This window comes from Crocuta crocuta, unplaced genomic scaffold, assembly GCF_008692635.1.
Source record: "Crocuta crocuta isolate KB4526 unplaced genomic scaffold, BGI_CrCroc_1.0 scaffold531, whole genome shotgun sequence".
NCBI classification, from domain to species: domain Eukaryota; kingdom Metazoa; phylum Chordata; class Mammalia; order Carnivora; family Hyaenidae; genus Crocuta; species Crocuta crocuta.
Window position 1 is genome coordinate 2,853,927 of NW_027531997.1, and position 5,370 is coordinate 2,859,296.

The following is a 5,370-nucleotide window of genomic DNA, read 5'->3' on the forward strand; positions in this document are numbered from 1 at the left end:
AATAAAGAGGACAGTTGAAACAACAATGCTTTAAAAATATACACTGGATAAAAAAGTCTTTCTAATGTATCCTTGCCAACTGTCAGGAAAGGCTTGTCATTTTTTTTAAACTGGGTTTTGTATCTCAGTCAACAAGGATTTATGTCTTTTGATGTGTGTTTTTCACTTGTACGTTTCATCTCAGTTGTCTGAAAATAGTCCTATAATGAGCTGCACGTTGTGTACTTTCTTTTATAATGTTGGCCTAATTATCAGAACATAGCTATGGCCTATGCGCCCAGTGTCCTTTCTGGCAGAGGGCCCTAAAGATATTTCCTAGGAAGGAGAGTTTATCGTCTATAATGTCAGCACATGCAAAAAAGTGTGAGGTCTTCCTTCAAAATAATTATTTTCAGTTAAAGAACTTACCACAAATTTATGTCTCACAAACTAATCTTTACTGCATTTTGTTTATTATTCTTTTCAGCAGCTCCACGCCCAATGTGGGTCTTGAGCCCATGACCTCGAGATCAAGAGTTGCACGTTCTACCGATTAAGCCAGCCCTAGGCGTCCCTCTTTTTTGGATTTTAAACAAGTTTGAGTGTATATTTATTTGCCACATAAAACAGAGCCACATTTTGTATGGTTCTAAAGCTATGGGATTCCATTTTCTAGAGCTTTCTTTCAGTTCTGGTTATAAGAACGAATGACCGACCTCATAGATAATGTACATGAATTTACCCATCAGTAATTATTTACTGAACTTCTGCTTTATGGAAGGCACTGGGCTGGGTGCTTCTGTACGTATTAAGATGGATGAAAGGACAGAGTCTTTGCTTTCAAAGAGTTTGCAACTTGGCTTATAAGGTAACAGTCATGAATACAAAAAATGGAAGAGTGGTCATTGCCAAACTGTGGTAGAGGGAGAGACTGGGGGGGACTTGAGTATTCAAAGGCATTATGAAGGAAAGAAGGGGTCAGGAATGGATCTTGAATATAGATCTAAATTACAGGAAATAATTGAAAAGGAATTCTATCAGCACGAGTTTAAACAGACTGTTATATACGGGGAATGAAGAGGCTGGGAAGGCAAGTGGTCAGGAAGCTGTGGAGAATAATGTGGAGAATAATGCCACATTGAAAACAGCCAGTCTGAAACAAGGAATCCCAAGTTATCTTTGGTCAGTTTGATTGAAGCAGAATATAAGTTTTTAGCTCGCCCAAGTTTCTTGGCAAATGCATCAGCTTGGACAGGGACCAAAGTCCGCAAGAGTCTTCCAATCTCAGTCTCACTTTTAGCACATCAAAGGGAAACATTAACTTATCTCTCCTGTCCGGCGAACACTTGAAGAGCAATTTGCCAGGGGAGCGAAATGAATTTCTCTTGTCACATCATCACCATGGCAATCTTGGAGCCTTCCAGCCGTGTCGACCTTATTTGAGGGACAAGGAAACTGAGTCCAAGAGGGGTTCATGTGAATTGCTAAGATCTACACAGTTAATAATATCGGCCATGATAATGTAATGACAATTAATTGGAATATGGGCACAGTCACCTTGACTTAGAAGTGCCAGGTACTGAGCTGCTTGAGTTGTCTCTCCGCCCCCTCACATGTCTTAGGCAGGGTCCCAGGACCCCGTAGATATGTACCCACCCGCATGCAGGAGTAGCCCACAGAATGACTCTCCCAGCTTTGTGGAGGGATTTGCTCTTGCACTGCTCGATGCCCAATTGGTCAGGGAGAAAGCCAATGGGTCACTTGCCAGTGCTCATAGACGGTAGAGCTAGGGCTGGGAGCCCGTGCTCTGTGCAGAAGAACCAGCTTGGAAGAGGGGGTGGAAACGAGACCTGAAGCATGTCAGGATCCATGCTTCTTCATCCGCTCAGTACGGCTACGACATCCATGGGTCAGCTTTAGGGGAAGGAAAGGTGAGTTTAGAATCAGGCAGATCTGGGTTCAGAATCCCAGCTCTGTCACTCACGAGCTGTGGAACCTCAGAAACTCACTGAAGCCCCTCTTGGCCTGTGTTTCCTTATATGTTAGCGGGATGGATGATGACTTGTTATTGACAGTTGACCGTGGGGAGAATTGGAAGAAATAACTTGTGAAATCCAGTCTCGTACCTGACATCAGTAGATGTTCAATAAGTAACAGCCACTGGGACCACCAAACGTCTCCTGCCTTGCTAAAGGCAATTCTCGTTTTCTTTCAAATTACCATTTGTGAGGAGCTTGGTTACAAATTTCGGGAATTTTTTAAAATTCATACTTTTACATTTTTTTCAACTTGCCTCATAATTTCCCCTTACAAAAGCCACGTTGCTTTGTACCTAATTATTTATGTTGGCTTAAATGATGAATCTGACTATTTAAAATTGCTTGGGGACACCTGGGTGGCTCAGTCGGTGAAGCATCAGACTCTTGGTTTCAGTGCAGGTCATGATCTCACAGCTTGTGGGTTCGAGCCCCACATTGGGCTCTCTGCTGTCAGCACGGAGCGCGCTTCAGTTCCACTGTCTCCCTCTCTCTCTGTCTTTCCCCCACTCGCTCTTTTTTTCCCCTCCTCTCCCTCTCTCAAAAATAAACAGCAAAAAAAAAAAAAAAAGTTAAAATTGCTTAAACATTCCTGACAAGAACTTGTAGATCATTATCCTCAAATTTTGTGACAAAGACATCCTTCCTGTGAGTCTGCAAGAAACTCACATTCTCCCACATGTGCAAAATGGAAAACCATCCGTTTGATGTGCCTCTCCGTTTTTTCTTGGTTATGACTAAAAATCTTCCCGTCAAGCAGCCACTGTCAAATAATCATCATCATGTCTTTCTTCTTGTTTTGCTTCATGAAGTCATTGTTGAAATGCTACGAACCGTGCACGACTCTAAATGTATAGCATTCTTGTCAAAACAAGCCTTTCTCTATAGCCTTCTAGTTTTGCCCTAGTCGGCTATGCTGCCACACGAAATGATGCCCACTGGGATCCTCGGCCATCTTGGACTTCTAAGAATAGTCCGGCCTCAAGTGCATAGAATGGATTATAACCCTCGGTATGTGAGTCACAATCATCTCACCAAACACGGTGCCATTGATACAATCACTTAATTGAGAATTAAAACAATTAAAACAACACATCCCATAGGCATTGTGTATATTCAGTTTTAGAGCACAATGCCAGTTTTTTCCCCAAGTAGTTGTACAAATACATACTTGCTCTAGTAACGCATAAAACGTCTAGGTGACTCACATTCCTTCCAACGCTCGGCTCTTCCAATTTTTTAAAGTTTTACCAATATAATTGCTATAAACTGTTTCATTTCTTTCTTGCCTTCCCCCGCCTCCCCGAAGAAGTCCCATTAACCAAAGTTGGGGTTTAGAGCTTTTCCTGGACACTTGAAAGAGAGTGAAATCAAAACGCAGAACTTTCTCCACGAAATGAAAACTACAATTGATATTCTAGACTATTCTAGGTTAAAGGTTTTAAAAAATGGGGAGGAAGAAAACAATACAAATGAAATAGTACTCACTTTAAAAGTAGGAAAAACAGTGTACTCCAAAACTTAAAGTGCATATATAGGTGTATCTGTGATGTATACAAGACCTTATTTTCCTTCCTAAGATTCTAGAATAATGGCAAATTGAAGGGGAAAATATGCATTGGCCTTTGTTTCTCCTTTTACAGTGAAGAAGACCTACCTATTTACAAAGTGTTGGTTAGCAAGTTAGAAGATAGACACTCTTGAATGTGCAGACTATTTGGTAGACATAAATACAAAAAGAGGGAAAATAACACGTGACAAACTGGTTATTAATCATGGGTTTTAATAGTTTATATTTCCTGTAGAAGACCATCTTCTTGTGAAGTTGTGGCCCATTTAATTCATCATTCAGAAAAATACATGTTATTATTCCACAGTTTTGAAAGGGATTTCTTTCTCAGAGTAATTGTTTTATATGTAATTATAACAGCCTTAATCCTAAATTATAATATCACTTTCAGTCTGCATACTTATCAAAATGCAATGTTGTAGTAAAGGCAAGTCACCCACAAGAAATTGAGTCAAGGTTTTTACCTTATTAACGGCTGTCACTCTATATTTTTGGTGAGGTACCACTATTCTCATTATGTCTAATCATGCCCCATTAAAATTATGTATTTGCCTAACACTAATTGCAACAATATCTCATTCAATGCCTTTTGCTTTCACGGAAGACTGATATTGGAGAGGAGCATGTCTAACAAATAAAAATTCCTTAAGATAAAGACATAAACACCAGGGGCTGCTGGGTGGCTCAGTCAGTTAAGCATCTGACTTCAGCTCAGGTCATGATCTCACAGTTCATGAGTTCAAGTTCTCTGTGCTGGCAACTCAGAGCCTTCAGCTGCTTTGGATTCTGTGTCTCCCTCTCTCTCTCCTCCTCCCCTGCTCCTGTGGTCTCTCTNCAAGTGTTAGATAAACATTTCTGCGGAAAACTTAACTACTGACTTTAAAATCTTGATGTTATAAGTCATGACTAATTGCTACAGACCAGGGAACTAAAATTGTTTTCAGAATCCAACAGGGACTCAAATATTTACCTTCATTCTTCACTGTTACGAGGGTAAGCACTCGTAGAGAAACAGATCTAGGAGCACCTGGGTGGCTCAGTTGGTTTTGTGTCTGACTTCAGCTCAGGTCATGATCTCACAGATCCTGAGTTTGAACCCTGTGTCTGGCTCTGTGCTGACTGCTTGGAACCTGGAGCCTGCTTTGGATGCTGTGTCTCCCTCTCTCTCTGCCCCTCCCCTGCTCACGCTGTCTCTCTCTCTCTCTCTCTCTCTCCCCTAGAAATAAATAAAAATATTTTTAAAAAAACAACAAATAATAAGCATTAAAAAAGAATTTAAAATAAGCAGATCTATAAACTTTACTTTGAGATTGGCACTATGATCTAATGAGTAGGTCCTCTATCCATAGCCATTGCAGACTTTTCAAAAGATAACTATGTATTTGACAGAAAACAAAATGTCTCTCTTTTGCTTGCTTTTACTATACCCTTCTCAACAAATTGATGGTGACTACACTTGTAACAAGCACTGAGTAATGTATAGAATTGCTGAATCATTATGTTGTATACCTGAAACTAATGTAACATTGTATGTTAATTATATTTCAATTTTCTTACTTAAATATTTTTAAAATTTATTTTTGAGAGTACACAAGCGAGGGAGGGGCAGACAGAGGGGGACAGAGGATCCGAAGGGGGCTCTGTGCTCACAGCAGCGAGTCCAAGGTGGGGCTCACACTCACAAACTGCGAGATCATGACCTGAGCTTAAATCGAACACTCAAAAGATTGAGCCACTCGGTGACCCCTTCTCTTCTTTAAAGANAGAAAGAAAGAAAGAAAGAAA

At 40.4% G+C, this 5,370-nt stretch overlaps 1 non-coding gene across 1 annotated transcript; it reads right to left on the bottom strand.

The window, feature by feature from the left end:
• Nucleotides 1-1,623: 1,623 nt before the first annotated feature.
• Nucleotides 1,624-1,752, bottom strand: LOC144240780 (small nucleolar RNA SNORA35). Its single transcript, XR_013337850.1, has one exon. It is a non-coding gene; the product is annotated as a small nucleolar RNA SNORA35 (small nucleolar RNA).
• Between the last annotated feature and the right edge of the window lie 3,618 nt (nt 1,753-5,370).